The following is an 18873-nucleotide window of genomic DNA, read 5'->3' on the forward strand; positions in this document are numbered from 1 at the left end:
TGTGGTTGGCTCGGAAGCCGGACTACGAGTGGTCGAGGGATCCAGTGGTCTCGAACCCATGAAAAAGAAAGAATTTTGTTCCATGAGAGAGAAACAGAAGAGGCTCCTATGTGGGATAGTAAAGCCACGGCAGTGACACCACTCAGGTGCGTGATATGATAGTGCAGAAAAATATATATATATCGAGTATAATACATGGAAGAGCCTATACATGTGTATACATTGTAAAATTCACATCATGTTAGGGAAAATCAATACATCAACGAAGTTAAGGTCATATTAGGCCAAGAACTAATTGCATATCAATATTCCAAATACAAAGATAGTATTAAAAGTTGGAACCAGTCAAATCTACTTATTCTAAAGGCATGATCTGAAAGTGAAAAAGGATCAGGTAGGATCCCCTGGTTAGATAGTACATGAGAAGGAAAAGGAGGGAAAGAACAGAAAATTGAAATGAATAAGCATAGAGTATAGTGAACCTCAATCCGATCGTATCCGGGGGTGATCAAGAAAAGAGCCAAAAGAATCTTACCTATCAGGCGAACAATGAAAATGTAAATGATCTAAAATCACAAGAAAGGGTGTGGACCTAATTAGTAACACAAATACAGCTATCCGGGTGTCAGGAAAAAATAACCATGCGAAAGTAACCGGCTCACCTCTCCGCCGGTTATAATTCTGACCCGGCTGCGCGGGAAAGGTGAGTGATAGACACTCAGTATACGAATAAACGGGTAAGTACCCCTTCAGAGTAAGGACCTATGAGAAACATAACGATACTGGTCAGCACTGTGGGAAAACATTCACAGTGTGAGACCAATCAAACCAATTACAGAACAACAAACATCTAGAGTTCATACGTTCAATGCAGGTGAGCATCAAAGGGCTTATGTATAGTAAATATTGTAATGTGCTCCGATAATAGAGTAATATATACGCTAGGTGAATGGTTAATACAGCAAGTTCATCTAATATTAACTAATATGTGCCCAAACACACTTAACCAACCAGGTAAATGGCGCCAGTATAGCAAACATAAATAGCGAAAATGACGATCACCAACAAACAACGGGTGTAGCCATTATTACATCAAAGTCTCCAATTGTTAACTCAAATATTCATGACACTTTCCCTGATACGTAAAGAGTAAAACTCGGTATAGAGCCACAGTTACCTGTACGACGAGTACGCCACAGAGTAAAATGGGATTCCAGTTAGTCAGCGAACCGGAAATGGCAACAGATGACGTTATGACGTAAATCAAGTGTGGAAACTAGACCGCAAACCAAAAGTTTGCTGAATATATCTGGAAGTGAAGAAAATACACCTCACTACCTAAGGTATCACACACGACAGAGTACAAACGTCAAAATAAGACTTATAACGAGTACTGTTACCCAAGCTCAAAATATCTAATATGGTGAGAAGACAAAAATATAAGAAAATGGTAGTAAGTGGAATATAATGAAAGTATAATGGGCTACGATTCTTGGATCAAAATTACTCAATTATTTCTAAGTATTACAGCAAAAAAGAACAAGCAGCATCCCCCTAAAGAAAAGAACGGACAGCTGTTGTTGTGGTCAGAACGACTTGTCTTGGTTTTCCCCACCTTGGAACCAAACAATTTCTTCTTCTGTGGACTTTTATCCTTACCCTGTCTCCTGGGCTTAGATCATGGGCTGGCTTCCTTTCAAGAGTGGTGGCATCTGCTCCAACCTGATGAAACACAGAATGAACTGCGTCAGCCAGGCCTTTACAGTATTCCAACACCATGTCATCAGTTATTGTCATCAGCTTGTTGACTGGAATGTACACATGCCTCATCGCTCGTCCCATGACTATTTCATGAGGACTTAACCCTGTGGTTCTGTCTGGTATTGCTCGAATTGTCATTAATACTAGAGGCAAGATATCAGGCCATTTCATACCAGTGGCTAAACACATTTTCCCAATTCTGTTTTTGATTGTACCATTCATCTGTTCAACCACACCAGAAGCCTCTGGTCGGTAGGCACAATGTAGTTTCTGTTGTACATTCAATGCTTCACAAATCAATTTTACAATCTCGTTATGAAAATGTCCTCCTCTGTCTGATTCAAGTCACTGGAAACCCAAACCTGGGGATGAATTCTCTCAAAAGTAGCTTAGCCACTGTCATCCCATCATTTCTTCTTGTTGGGAATGCTTCCACCCACCTGGAAAATAGGCAGACTATAACCAGAACATACCTCAGTCTGTTACATGGAGGCATTTCAATGAAGTCAACCTGTATTCTGGTAAAAGGCCCTCCTTCTCGGCCTATGGTTCATAGACTCACCACTGTCTTCCTCCCAGGATTGTATTGCTGACATATTAGGCATCTCTGACATAGACTTTCTGCTACAAGTCTGAATTTTGGATTGTACCAGGTCTGCTTAAAGGACCTATTCATGGCGTCTCTCCCTATGTGTCCCTGGCCATGATACATCCGTGCCATGGTAGACATCATGCTATCAAGCATCACTGGTCTTCCATCTCGATAAATCCACACACGGTCCTTTACTCTTGGTGCACACCCTGCTTTTATCCACTGTTTCATTTCCTCATCTCTTGACTCTTCTTGCAATTGTCTCACTTCTTCCCAAGTTCCCACAGTGTTAGTAAACATTACTGAGCAAGAAGACATTTCTCTTTCCTTGGCCCGATTGACCGAATTTTGATTTCGTGCACAATACTGTGCCATATCGTTCGCATACCTGTTTCCGGTAGTGATTTAATCACTACCTTGACTATGGGCAGCACATTTCACCACAGCCAATTGTCTAGGCAGCTGTATCACCTCAATCAATTTTCCAACCACTTCAGCATTCTTAATAGGGGTTCCACTTGAGGTCAGGAAACCTCTTTGTAGCCAAAGCTGGGCAAAATCATGGACAGCCCCGAAGCCATACTGGCTGTCAGTTATCACAGTCACTCTCACACTTTTCCCAATTTTGCATGCTCTGGTCAAAGCAACAAGTTCAGCTACTTGGGCTGACCTCACTCCTTTCAAATAAGATGCTTCCATCACTGCTGCAACCATGCATACTGCATATGCTGCGCTTAGCACTCCTTCATCTGTAAACATGACCCATCAACAAACAACACAAAATCACTTTCTGGCAAAGGTCCATCTTTTATATCTGGTCGTGGCTTTTTGCAGTACTCAAGCACATCCAAACAATCATGATCTACTTCATCTCTCACTTCCACATTCTCAGCATCCGGTAACAAAGTTGCAGGATTCACATTCAAACATCTTGCAAGGCTCACATTTGTTGCACCTAATATGACCTTTTCATACTTAGTCAGCCGACTATGTGTCATATACTGAGTACGACTCCTTGTCAAGAGAATCGCCACATCTTGAGGTACAAACACTTTCAACGGATATCCCATCACAATACCTTCACTCTGCTCCAAACTTCGACACTGCCTTCAAACACCCAGGTAAAGCTGCAGCCACGGGGTCAAGCATTGATGAAAAATATGCAATTGGTCTCCTCGACCTTCCATGTTTCTGGATCAACACAGACAGTGCACATCCATTTCTCTCACTACAATACAATCAAACTCTTTCTCGTAATCAGGCATGCCTAGTGCTGGTGCTTCACACAAACCCTCTTTCAATCGTTTGAATGCTGCCAATTCTTCCTTGTTCAATTCAAGGGGATCTTTTACATCACTTCTGGTCAAACGTACCAAAGGTTTTGCGATCAGAGAAAAATTACTTATCCACTGACGGCAATACCCCACCATTCCCAGAAACATTCTCACCTCTCTTTGGGTCATGGGGGCTCTCATTCCTTTTATAATTCTGATTCTGTCTATTGTTATTTTTCTCAGTCCTTTCTCGATTTTATGTCCCAAATACTGTACTTCTTTCTTACAATACTGCAATTTTGCTGGTGACACTTTCAACCCTCCGTCTGCCAAATGATTCAGTAGTGCTATTGTGTCTACCTCGCAAGCTTCACGTGTTTTCGACGCCACCAACAGGTCGTCGATATATTGTACTAGTACTGAACTTTCAGGCATTTGCAGACTTTCCAAAGTTTTCTTCAACAATTGATTGAATATTGAGGGGCTCTCTGTATACCCATGTGGGATTCGGCACAATGCCAAAATCCGCTCTCCAAAACAAAATGCAAAACTTTGCTGACTGTCATGATGCAATGGGATAGAAAAGAAAGCATGGCATAGATCAATTACTGTATACCACTCCGCATCATGGGGAATCCGATACAAAATCACTGATGGATTTGGTACAATGGGACAACATGATACCACAATTTTGTTTACCTTTCTCAAATCCTGCACTATCCTGAATTTCCCATTAGGCTTTTTCAGTCCCATTTTCGGTGAATTACATGGACTACTCATTATTTCTCTTAAAATTCCTTGCTTGATCATTTTCTCAATTATTGGAGTTACTCCTTCAAATATCTCAGGTGTCAATCTGTACTGTGGAACATTTGGATACGTTACTCCTTCTTTTACAGTTATTTTGACTGGATCTACGTTTCTCATTAACCCTACATCTTCTCCGGTAAAATCCCACACTTCTGCCCTCACAGACTGCTTCAGTTCTTTAGGTAATTCATCAGGGTTGAATATTGCATAAGTCTCAGTAACCTCATTTTCTCTGTTACCTATGGTCATTTTATACAGTACACCCTCATCTGGTGTTTCAAATGCTATTCCATCCGGAGTACAGAATATAGTGCAATTCATTTTGCACAACAGGGCCCTACCTAATAAATTCACTGGACTGATGTCGCACACAACAAAGCGGTGCATCTCTGAAAATGTCCCTATACTAACTTTCACTGGTTCTGTCAGAAATGTCTTTATCTGTCTGTTGGACACACCAACCACTTGGATTGTTTCATCCGAAAGAGGAAGATTCTTAACATCAGCTGATCTAACAGTTGATCGAGTAGCACCAGTGTCCACTAGGAAAATAATATTTTCATCATTAACCTTCCCATCTACAAATGGTCCTGTCTGGTCTACATCTAGAGTTGCACCAAGTACGCACTCTTCTTCCTCCTTTCGGCACCGTCAATAGCTTTCTTCTGAGTCACTCTCATCGCATTACAGCCAATACTGTGAAACAGCGCGAGCGCGTGGCGGTTTATTTACCTGTTCTTCATTGTAGAATCCCGATTCCTTACTATACTTCTGAGTGTTTCTGCTCTGCGGGAAAGGTGGTTTTGGCACCTGATTCTGTGAGGTAACCACCTGCTGCTGCTGCTGCAGTTGACCACTCACCTCATTCTGCACCTGCGGGTTCAATGATGCATTTTCATTATAAGTACTTGGAGGAAATTTACACTCGGATTTCCAATGCCCTAACCTACCGCAATTATGGCATGGGAACTTCTTTTTAGCTTCTTCTATATTACTTTTCCCTTTTCCTGGGCCAAATCTCGGTCTAGTTCCTGGGTTATTTGCTTGTTCAACCAACTGAGCTTCCTGCCTTTCAGCTACCTTTACTTGTGCCCACATTGCCTTTTCTTTTAATTTTCGCTGTTTGGCCTCAATTTCGTCACTGAAATATTTAGCATGTCTCAATACTTCATCTATTTTCTTATTCTGCCAATCAACCGTATGCTGTTTTATCATGTCACCAATTTCTGGGCGTAAACCATATACAAATCTGTATACGAAATGACTCAAATCCTTATCACTCAGCTTCTCATCTCCACTGAACTGCTTAAAGGCTTGAATTAGCCTCTCATAGTATGCATGTACTGATTCTTTTCCTTTCTGATGTGTTGGATCAATTTTTACCCAATCTGTCTCTTTAGGGGGCACTTTGTTTTTCAAAAATACCATAACCTGTTCATACTTCTTCATTTCCTCAGGGTCCAGAGCTCCTGTTTTAGGATCCCTAAGGTACTCTTGAGTTGGCCAATTTATCATAAGCTTGCACTCTGTCCACAAATCTGCCGGTACTATTATGTCAAATAGACTATTCAAATCTATCCATAGTACTTTTGACAATTTTACAAATCTGTCTACCTGCCGGTACCACTCGACCGGCTTTTCGCGTAGTCGAGGGAAATCGTTCGTAAATGAGAAAATCTCCTGTCTTGTCCATGGGACGTGTACATATCCTCCTCCTGGAATCTCCCTCATGGGTTATTCAGTTACTGCCTTTTCTTTCTCTCTAACAGAGAATGCCGAAATTGTCTTTTCTGAGGCATCATTACGTTTTCTATACCATTTACTTCTCCATTTATCCACGTCTCCCCATTTTCTCAATAAAATGATTATGTCCTTAATCTGACCTATCTGTCCTGTGGTGTTCAGATTTTCGAAGTCTTTTTCAGTAAAATCAACTCGATAGGGTTTCTGTAAGGCTTTCACCTTATCAATATCTATACCCATTTCATTCGCAACTTCTCCTAGTCTTTCATGCAAATTTTTCGCTCTCCATGTCACGCTTTTGCATAGGAATAACGACTCCTCATCCTGATAAATTTTCAATTTTTCTACGGGAATAGTCCCTACAATTAATTCTTCCAATACCATCCGTAATTTATCCACATCTATTGACTGGGATTCTTTATCTTGTCTCTGTAACCCTCTTAACCATTCACTTAGTTCTTCCACAGAAGGTCCTACCGGGTTTTCTACGCTACTCTGTTCTGGATTTCTCTGGGGTTCCAACAAAGTTTCTACTGTCGTTCTACACCTTTCAGAATAATTCTGATTTATAAAGGGATTATTTGAAACATTTGGTTCAAACATATTTATTGTCGGTCCCCATGGATTCTCAATTTGACTCCGTTCTGGACTCTCAACCAAATTATGATTACGGTATGGTACCGTCAGGTTCGCTATCCTTTTGCTTCTCAAAAATGGGCATTACTGGACCTATGGTCACTGGAACTGTTATAGCTTCTAGATTTTTAGTTAATTCTTTTATTTTCGCTGTCAATTCTAGAGTTGTTTTGGCTAATTCCGCTGAATTTTCACTATTTATTCTATTCTCCGACCTCTTTTCTACCTCTCTAATGGAGTTTCTCTTTTCTAAATCTGGTGACATAGTCTCAGTCTTGATAATTTGTAATGTTTCTCTCATTGGGGTGTTTGGTGCCAACATTTCTGGTTCTGGTCGGTACGGTGGTGGATTTTTATAAAACACATCATCATCTGATTCATTTTCTCCATAACCTCTGGATTCCACATTATTCCTTTTTTCCACACATGTTCTTCCTTCATTCTCTCCTACCGCTCTTACAGGAAACATACCCTCAGTCATACTTGCATTCCGCCATCTTTTCATTCGATCATCATGTGTTTCATGTCCATATGACCTGCCAAACAAAAATCTGTAACTTCTACTATTTCTTTGCTTTTCCCGCTCATGCATTTCGTCTTCCCACTCCGTCAATGCTTCAAACTGTGTCGGTCTAGGTCTCGGTTCTAAATACATCATTCTCTCCCTTAGATTCCTTAAAACTGCCATATTAAAGGAACCATGTTCTGGAAATGGCAGGACTCCATCGTCCTTGGCATATTTTACCCAATTATCTATCCAAATACAAGTATGATATCCATATTTCGCAATCATTAAAGATGCAGGAGTTTTCGGTGGAGGAAGTAACTGTCCTTCCCTAGTTTTGACCTGTTTATCTTTCTTAAACCACTTTTTAACTTTTCCAAATCAGGATTTATTTTCCCTATCTGGTGGCTGGTAATACATTTTCTTGGTTTCTGTGTATCACTAGTCTTTTAGAACTGTACCACTTTTCTGTTCACTCACAGCGTGACTTCACGCTAACGCACCAATCAAGAGCGACTACGTCACTGTCACAGTCCTCTAATCCCAGCGCGGCTTACTCTAACGCACCAATGGGAAGCGTTTAGTCACCCTGTACTTCTCCAATCCTAGCGTGGCTTTACACTAACGCACCAATCCGGGCGTTTTACACTTCTGACCGACTGTCCAATCCCAGTGCGGTCGTTTTGATGTCAGCAGCCGCTGCGGCAGCTCTGCTCCTGTCTACCCCTCCTTTACAAGTCCGCTCCGTGAACCTTTATTGCAACTTTTACAATTCTATTAGTAACAACACTAAAACATCTCCATTGTCCGCTTCGCTAACCAAAGAATAGCAATAGACCTTTCTCACGAGAATTCCATCTTTCCCGAGAGCAGCGCTTACCTCTGCCCTACTACGGAATCGTTACTTCCGTTGATAAAGTAGCACATCCCTCTACCTTACCCTTCTAACAAGCATCAACTAATCGCTTCTCTAGAATTAAGACACCTAATTAGAGTTAGCATTGGGTCTCTAGAGTTTCGCCATTAATCGGAATGCCTTTTTCATACACACTCTGTCATACAGGGAAAAATGTAGATCATTCACACAGACTTCTGTCTTTTCCGAGAGCAGCGCTTACCTCTGCCCTACTACAGAATTATGACATTCGTTAACAAAGCAGCGCTTCCCTCTACTTTGTCCTTCTAACAAGCTCAGAGAACACCTGCTACCTTTTCAGTGATAAGCGTTATCGGTATGCCATTTGGTTTCCTGGTACTTAAAGACCAATATTTCACAGGTAACCTTCGCTATCATACACACTTCTCTCACACAGAGAATATTTCTAATGGCAACACACGACGATGCTGCCGAATCGAACCCAGACAATGCGCCGTGCAACTTCACTTGTCACACGTTTCCCCTGTGTACCTACAGGGCAACAACAATTCCGTCTTTCCTGAGTGCGGCGCTTACCTCTGCTCTGCTACGGAACTGTTACAAATTTCCGACTTCCTACATCCCAGAAGCCGTGCTAACAACATATAACTCAACGTAACTCAACATATAGTGTTAGTACATAAATCAATACCAATCAATAATCAATAAGCTATTTACAAGCAATAATCACTAAACCAAAACAGTAGCTAACCATAACTGTTGCAGCGTGGAATGCAAAATCCCTCCCTTTCGTCACAGATCATAGATCACACTTAATCACTACATTCGCTGGTGGGGCCCATAACACCAACATTCATCCTCTATTAACCTGTTTCCAAGGAGGCGATTGTTCCACTCGCTGTAATGGAAGGAAGTACTCATTTATCCCTAATGAAGAATAGATTTCCTTACCTTTCTCTATCTATTAAGGCCTAAACTTCACCTTTTTAGTACTCCTCCCATGAATAGGCCATGAATCAGCTAGCTGCTGGTTGAAGTGATAACGAAATCTATAACTTATTTACATAAATACATTTTTCATAATAACGACCCAACACAGTTCTTGTAATAAATCTTAAATTTTATCTAAATTATTGAAAATCGAGTCTTTGTTTAATTAAGCAGTAGACCATCATATTTACCTATTCTGGCTAAAAGTCGTCCTCTAAGTCAAAATCTTGGTCATCAGTTCATACTATCAGAGTCTTAGGAAACAGCTGTCCTGCAGTGTCACCGTCCTCTCCGTCAGCATAACGTCAGGAAATCGAAAATCTTCTGAAGGGTCTCGCGCCTAACCTCTCTATTCTACCATCTTTTATAGTAAAATGACATTCCAAAAAGTAACGGGTAATATTTTGAATATTCGTGATTGGTTGATGAGATCAGTTCCACCAAGTTCTCACACGGAAAATGTTTCTTTAGATATAGTTCATAATTTCATGTTGAAGTAACTTTTATTGTTTCTTTTCGGGGCAGCTGGCTGTTAGCCCAGAGTGTTCTTGGTGGGTACAGTTGAGTTTAGGGTCGTGTAGAGGCCACTGCTGCTGATGGTGACGCATGCGCACTTCACCCAGAGACGTTCACAAATGAAGTCAATTTGTCTGATAGGGATGTCAGTCATTTTGTGGCCACTTCAAATGGTCAACTTAAGCAAAGAAACACAAAACGTAATTAATACATGGAAATGACTAATACAATGTTATTCCCTCACTAAACCCTTTATGTGTGTGTATTTACCTAGCAGAAAGCAACACTTAATGCGGATTATATTCACATTAATAAAGCACAAATCCCGAATACATCACGAAAGCAACATATAAGCATGCAAATTCTAATTGTCTATCATTAGTATGCGTACAAAAATTAGTTTATGTATTAGTTAGGCCATGAAAATGCAATTCCCACGTGTATTCTTATTAGTAAATTCCACAGCAGTCCAATTAATACAATTACGAATAGTTAATTATTCTTTTTAATAGAAACATGCAAAATGGAGAGGGTATACAAAGTTTTTAAAATAAAACTCGCTCCAGCAATAGCAACAAAAACCTGGGCCCGGACAGTACACTGCCAGACCTGTTTGAAGCAAATACAGAGGTCTGGGCCCCTATTGTAATGCAGGTCCTGAATGCGGCTGCAGTGAACGGGCCGTTACCCTCTTGGTTTACCACCGTGATTATCCCAATATTTAAGAAGGGGAACAAAGAGAACCCACAACGTTACCAGACAATTTCTTTAGTGGACGCTACGATCAAGGTCTTGAGGAGGGTGAGTTTAAATAGGTTGTGCGATTGGGCAGAGGATAATAATATTGTGAGTGATGTCCAGTATGGCTTTAGAGCGGGGAGGCCGACTTCAGATCAATGTTTGAACCTCCATGTAATTATTAATAAATATACAGTGGCTCGGTCTGAATCTTTACATCATGCATTCATGGGCTTGACTTCTGCTTTTGATAGGGTGAACCGATTGAAACTCTGGGCCTTGCTCAGCAAGATGGGTGTTGATTCCAGTATTGTGGATCTCTTAGCTGATCTACACTCAACAACCTCAGCCTCTGTGGGTTTTTCTCAAGGTGCTGCGTGTAATTGATCTTTTTTGACAAGCTGTGGGGTTCGACAGGGGTGCTTACATGCCACTTTTTCGTTTACCTTTAAGGTGAATGGGCTGAAGTCTGCGCTTTTACCAGTTATGGCTGATTGTCCTAAGATTGGTGATAGGTTTCTCCCTGTTTTACAATACGTGGACGACGCAGTCTTGATGGCTCAAACCGCACAGGAGTTGGCCAAGTATGTGTCTTTCACGAGGCTCCTGGACCTGTCAGTTGACCTCTTGAAGTCCTACGTAATTTTAGTGGGCCCCAAATGAACAAGCAGCAAGACGTTCAAGGTATCCAATTTTATCCTGAGCAAGGTCAAGGTCTTCCCTTACTTGGGTGTCTTATTTGATGTCAATAATTTTTGGAAACCCCTGGTTGAAATAGAAAGATTTGTCTGTTAAAACGATGGGGGCGGGTTTTAGTTTTGCACATAGGCTTGGGTCTAGGGCACCAAGGGATCATCTGAAAAACTATCAGGCCAAGTGTATTGCACATCTACAGTGTGTTAGTGAGGTTTGGGGGTATGTTAAGTTGGATCAGATTCAGACAATGGAGTATAACTTCTAACGTAAGTTGGTCCAGGTCCCCCAGTTGACTCTAGCATTTTCTGTACATGCAGAGCTTGGGCTTGATTAAGTTTTGGACCGAATATCCCTAAGCCCGCTCCTGTGTTGGATTAAGAACTGGAGCAGGGCGGAGCTGAAGTTATGCCGGTTGATTCTTGAGGACTGTCTGTCTCTGGATCAGGTAACTAATATACCTTGGATCGCCCATGTTAAGGCAGACTTTTTTTCCATAGGTTGGCCTGCTATTTTTGGGAATCCTACCTCTCTCTACAGTCACGAAGTGGGAGGTGTCAAAAGGTTTTTTCTGAAATGCTCCTGTCTGGTGGGAGAAGTTTCAGAACTCCAGAAGCCTTCAGTTTGGGGCCAAATTATTTTAAAAACTGTGCAGAGGATGGAGCCATATTTGGTTTTGGTTTGCTCGCAGCACAGCAGGTTCTTATTGGCCAAGTTCAGATTTAATCAATTGCATCATTTCTTGCGACCCCATGTGGGTGGGTTCCGTCTGAGGAAAGGGCACCCTGCGACTGCATGATGGACCTTCAGATGCTTCCCAGTGAGCGGGCAATTTTTACTGTTTTATCCTTTTTACAAGCTCTCTGGGTGTCCAGGAAAACAAGACCTGATTAACTGATTTTATGTTTTTGTTTTCATGAGTATTTTTATTGTCTGTTATTTTTATCATTCATGAAATTGATATTATTGTCTTTGCAGATTTATTGAAATTTAAATTGAGATGGTCCCGGACAACCCTGATCCCTTCCTGCTGTAGTATGTTAGTATATAAGGACTCAATATCCATAGTCACCAAGATACAATCAGTTTGAGAGAAGGGTATATTTTCGATCAGATTTATAAAGTCCATGGTGTCAAGTTGTCAATGAAGTAAAGCTTTTTTTTAACTACATATTTCCAAATGGGTTCCAATATGGAACTGTAGCCAGAAACGATTGGCCTTCCAGAGGAATTGGATACGTTCTTGTGCGCTTTGGGCAATGTATAAATTATCGTAGTGTGAGAGTTTTTTGCTTTAAAAAAAAAGGAATACATTTTTGCTAAGGGTCCCTTCTTCTTTTGCTGCTGTGGTAAGTCTCACAATCTCCTTTTGTATGTTACTAGTGGGATCCTATGTAAGTTTGGTATAATGGTCTGTGTTTTGTAATTGGCAGTTTATTTCTGATCTGAAGGTACATAATTCCCCGTCTTTATCTCTCAACTTAAAAGCTATAACGAAAGTGGTTGTAAACTGGTGTGGCCTAGGTCTGTTATTGAGATAGTCACTGACAACCCTTATCCCTTCCAGCTGGGGTATGTTTGTTTCTATATAAGGACTCAATGTCCATAGAGGCCATGATACAAACAGTTTGAGAAAATTGCATATTTTTGATCAGATTTATAAAGTCTATGGTATCATGTATGTAGCAAGTTGTCAATGAAGTAAAGATTTTTTTTTAACTCTACATATTTCCACATGGGTTCCAATTTAGAACCACAGCCAGAAATGATGGCCTTCCAGGGGGATTGAATACATTCTTGTGCACTTTGGGCAATGTATAAATCATCATAGTGTGAGAGTTTTTTGCTCAAGGATCCCTTCTTCTTTTGCTGCTGTGGTAAGTTTCAAGATCTCCTTTTGTATGTTACTAGTGGGATCCTTTGCAAGTTTGCTATATTGGGCTGTGTCGGCTAGTTGGAAGTATATTTCTGATCTTTAGGTACCTAATTCCCTCTTCTTTGTCTGCCGACTTAATGACTATAAGGAAAGTGGTTGGAAACTGGTGTGGTCTGGGTCTCCTATTGAGATGGTCCCCGACAACCCTGATCCCGTCCTGCTGTGGTATGTTGTATATAAGGACTCAATGTCCATAGTGGCACAATCAGTGCTGCAGACCCACTAGTAGCATTTAAGTTAGAGGAACTGGGCAGAAGTGGTGCAACTTTACTAGGGACTTACAAGTAAATAAAGTATGCCAATTGGGTATACACCAATTCTACCATGTTTTAAGGAGAAGCTCAAGCACTTTAGCACTGGTTAACAGTAGCAAGGCACGCAGAGTCCTAAAGCCAGCAAAAATGAAGTGAGCAACAGGAGGGTGGACGGCAAAAAGTTAGGGGGAAAATCACACCAAGCATGCCAGGTCTAAAAGTGGGGTCCCAGAGGAACCATGCCTGGGGTCAGATTTTTTTTCTTTTTATTTGCCATGAGTTTGATTTGCTGAGTATCCGTGAATCTGCAGTAAAAATTTAATATAAAGCATAGGTTCCTCAATGTTTAAAAAACCGACCCCTCTGCCCAAAGCCTCTAAGAAGCTCTGGGGACTCCATCCACTTGGCTGAGTTTTTATGAAACAGGAGGGTGATGGACGGCCCCCTTTTCCTAAGCTAAAAAGGCCCCAGGAAACCCCATCCCCAGGGGCCATAATTGTAACTATTGTAAGACCCCAGGGAACCTATCCTTCCAGTGTCCCCTCAGGGATGGTGTTCCTGTCATTGCAGTTCATTTATTATTCACAGCTGCATCAAGGAGCACCTATAATGCCCTGCGATGGCTTTTTACATAATTTCTTTTTTATGATGTCCCTGGAAGGGGCAGGGGCACCACACACCAATATTTCTTAATGTTGTGGGGGCTGGAGGAAGTTCCACATCTGCCCAGCAACATTAGAAAAAAAAGCACTCTCTAAGCTGTAGCTTTCGCTCAACAACTGGGAGTGCAGCGCCCTCAAGGGGCTGGTTGTATGGCTGCATTTTATGTGTCCTGACGATGTATACAAAAAATGCACATCTCTCTTGTGGTTGTTTTTATGAGTGCATTTTCTGGGATCAAAAATGTTGAAAGAAAGACTCAGTAACATATTTGTTTTATTTTGTTTTAAACAAGATGTCTTTGACTGTTCACTTTCACATTTTTCACTCACATAATGTAATAATAAAAACTATGTAAAAATAAAGACTCATAAACATGTCTTTAATAAAACTTTATTAAACATTTTTTTGGTATTCAATATAAAAACATTGCATTGTGTGAATTATTGAAGATTACATTTGAATAAAATTGATGATAGATCTGCATCATATATATTGATATGGTCACCTCTTGATAAAGCTAATAGTCTCAATTTTTATATTTTGGAATTGCAGATGGCCGTGCATTGCATAGGGTTGACTGCTCAGAGGCCAGGCCTTGCCCCCAACCCCACACCATTCATGCGCGGGATGGGTGAGTGGAGAGGTTGGCGAAAGGGTGTAGGCACAGGCCAGGCCCTACTGCCTAACCCCCTCTGCACACAGCCAAATGTGGTGCACTGCAGGGAGCTGGGTGCTCATGAGGACTTGGCCAGACGCAAGGACCTGGCTGCCGACCAGCCCCTGCAGTCAGCCACCCCACTGTGCACAGACAAAGGCAATGGACAAAGGGAGGTTGGCTTTACTTTTGGTAATAAAATATTACTTTACATTTTTTTTAAAACAAGAAATTCCCTGAAAACACCAAAGTTTAAAGTGACATTATAGTTAGGTGAAGATGTCAGTTCAAACATGCTATTTTAAATGTACAAAACCACTAAAATTCACCAGCTATAGACATTGGGCCTGATTTAGATCTCAGCGGACGTATTGCTCCGTCACAACGTTGACGGATATCGCGTACGCCGAAATCTAAACCCAATATATCCTATAGGATTTAGAATTCGGCCAACGGGATATCTGTCACCGTTGTGACGGAGCAATACGTCCGCTGAGATCTAAATCAGGCCCATGGTTAACTCAAGTAACAATAACTCATGCCCTGAGGTAACTACAACTTGTGCGCTCACCAGGCACTGCTAATTACCCACAAATTAAATCATGACATCTTCTATTACATCATTGATAATATCACTGCAACATTGTCAATGAAAGTGTTGATGAAAAAACTATGCATGGCTAGGGTGCGAGTTATTGTTACCTTTGGATACAAGTTATAGTTATTTGTGATAACTTTGACTGGTGAATTTCAATGGTTTTGTATGTTTACAATGGCATGTTTCAACTGAAATTTTCACCAAACTATAACATCACTTTAACCTTTGTTTTTTCAGTGAATACAGGTTACTTTGGCGTTGTTTGACAAATCTTCGCAAACGTTTCAAAACTAGTTTCAAGCTCACTTCAGCTGCTGTCCTGAAAGTTTCGTGGTAATCTGTAAAGTGGGGGCCGAGAAAAAGGGTGAGTCCCAAAACATGTTTTCCCTATGTTAATTTCCCCAAGAACTTTAGACATGGCTGAAGCCCAAAATGCTGAACGGAATATATATTCTGGTAATATATATCTCTATATTAGGTCACTAGTTATAGTTACTTGAGTTAACTGCAACTGTAACTGGTACATTTTTGTGTTTCTAAGAGTTTAAAATGGTACGTTGCTATAGAATCTTTCACCTAACTATAAAATTAAATTAACCTTTGTTTTTTTCAGTGAATTTCTAGTTTTTTAGAGTAATATTTTGTTACCATATGCAAAGTCAATCCCCTCCGTGCATGACTAAAGCCCGTGTGCAGTGGGGTGTTAGTCATAGGGCTTGACCTGCCGCCATGCCCTTTGGCCAACTCCCAAGTAGGCTGCCAACTCCATGATGTGCATAGCCTTAAGGCCCCTAGGACCACATTCCCTGGGCCCAAAACATGGATATGAAGGGAAGGAGGCATACAGTCCACTTCCCCAAACCTTACTTGGCCCCGGAGACCCAATCCCCCAAGGCTAAATTTAATGGAGAGGACAAGTGGCCCCCCTAACTGAGTCACATCAGGCCCCAGGAGCCCCATTCCTGGGGCCAATATAATAAAAAGGGGAGAAGCGCCGCATTTCCCTCCCTTTTCAAGTGTTATCAGGCCACGGCGACCCAATCTCCCGGTATGTGTGTTTTTTTTTAAAGGGGAGGGGAACAGCACAGGCCGCCCTCCCCATTCATATTTTGGCCTTGGGGTCCCCGTTCCTTAGGGCCTCCATTAATCATAGGTCAGCACCCCTGTGCCCACCTAGAACCCCAACTAAGGACCACATTGGGGCTTTGAGGGGAGGCCCAGGGTCCACGCAGCTGTAGCCAGCTCCCAGCATGGTGCAAGAGCTGGCATTGCTCCCATACAGAAAAACTAGCTAACTATGTATGACCCATCCGGGAGGAAGCAACATGTGTTCTGTTTTTCTGCCTGCATCGGTGCGAACAAAATAAAAGTCTGCTCCCATTCAGCAGGAGCCTTTTTAAATCTCCCACCTGCTTGGAGCAGAATTAGTGTTTTCTCCCGTATGGTGGAAGATTAAAAAATGCACTAGTGCGTGGAGAGAAACTACTGTGTCTCGGTAGTAGGCCCCCCAGGATACAGTCACTGAACTAGCCCTGGGGGACTAGGGTCCCAGAAGTTTTTTTTTAATGTTCTGGAAAAGTGGCTGCCAAACCCTCTTCTCCTTTTATTGACATTTCGGTTCTGGGGGGTGGGGTTCTGGGGTCTCAGTAGACTGAGTCTCAAGCCATAAGATGGCTGCCACCTCTTCCTGGTTGATGTGGTGGCAGCCAATTAGATCTCAGGGAGAGATCTTTCAGCTCTGTAGATTCTCTGAGGTGTGACATATACATTTTTTTGTAACCACTAATTTTTCCAAAACTACTGAACAGATTTACACCAAAACACAAAAAACACTCTTTCTTGACCAAGATAAAGCTTTCTGCCAAATTTTGTGTAAATCCTTTCAGTCGTTTGGGCTGAAGCTGTGTCTAAAGATCCCTTGGAAAAATAAATGGGGAAAACGTGTTTTTGGACTGCCTTTTTCGGGGACCCCCACCTGATATAGTGAATGGAAAAAAAGAAAGGTTTAAGGTTAGTTATACTCAGGAAAGCTTAATTTATTATTTCCATACCAAACCACCCAAAACTAACAAACATCAGAAGTTCAAAAGTTATGGTTATTACCTTATAGATATAACTTAAATTAATAACTTACACCCTTCCCAGAACTTAATATACCTTGCACACCTCCGTACAGAGTGTTGTCAACTCGATAACCAGACCAAATTAACTATAACACGGCCCTCTACTATGCACACTTATCAATTATGTAATGTGCCCAGAACTGTGTGTTTCAAATGCCTTTCTAATACTTGCTAAATGTCATTGCTGCAGTCTAGTTTATTTTCTCACCTCGTTTTGGTTTTTGGTAATATTGTTTTTTTTTATGGTAGTAACTACTGTAATACTTTCTAGATACAATATAATTTTAAAAAAATCAATGAAAATACTTTCCCCTAACTCTATAGACTTTGCTAAACTGCTAATTTCTTCTATACATTACAAAAATAGAAGTAATAAGCTATATTTGATGTTAAAACACAGAACAAAGCAAGGTGTAGTCTAAACAATATGGCTATCTTTTTCATTTTACAAGGGCTTTGATTAATCAATAATATTGTGTTTTGTCATCGCCCTGTACTGTGGTATGCTGTGAAGGTACTGCAGTATAGGGTCTTGTAGCCTTACTGCCTTTCCTTTTTATAAAAGGTCCAAAATAACACTACGTTTTTGTCCCTTATGACTTAACTTAGCAAATTTTGATCAAATTACAAAAAGGTCAATTTTAACACCATAATCTATACCCCTGCCAAATTTCATGTAAATCCGTTTAGCCATTTTGTCACTATTTCTGTTTTAAATAGCTGCAAAAATGCATTGGTAAAAACTGTGCCTTGGGACCTGCCTTTTTTCTTTGTACCCCCCTTCAACTAATCACCATCAAACTTTGTGTAATCAGCCAATGTAGAAAAAAGAATAGGTCTGCAAAGCTTCCCGGAGACTCATCAAACAGTGACCAAGTTAATTGCAAGCAAAAATCTCAGGAAGTCCTATCTATCAAAATCCTAGCTATAACTACATAGTGGCTATAATATTGTCCGGCACTATCTCCAACAATAACGTTTTGCAAAAACCACAATGAAACAAGCACTGTCAAAGTCAAAAGGCTGGTGCCCAAGACCACACCTACTTGCTCTGCCTGTTTTCTTTCTCATCATGCATGTTCCATGCAATTGCCATCTGGGCATTTTAAATGACCAGCACTTGTCCTCAGTTCAAGGCATATGCTCTTGTAAATCAAGGATTAAGCAATTTTAAAACAACCAGAAAGGTACCAACTTGAGACCTTAGTTGATTGCTAAATGCTCACTGGCTTGTGCAGGCCTTCGTAGAAAATCCCCAAAACTGGTATTGTAACTCATAGGAAGCCTAGGTTTATGATTTCACAGGATAAACCATTCTCAAATATGTTTTTTGTTAAAAAAAAATACCATGTTCTGCACAAGGAACTCAGGGAACAAGTAAATACAATCAATATCAATTAACCTTATGTGACTTGCACACATCGTTTTGCAAAATTACTTTCATGCTGATATTAAATAAGTGGTTTCCACTCTAATGAATGTGTATAGATTTATAAATAAAAATGTGTA

This window comes from Triturus cristatus, chromosome 11, assembly GCF_964204655.1.
Source record: "Triturus cristatus chromosome 11, aTriCri1.1, whole genome shotgun sequence".
NCBI lineage: Eukaryota > Metazoa > Chordata > Amphibia > Caudata > Salamandridae > Triturus > Triturus cristatus.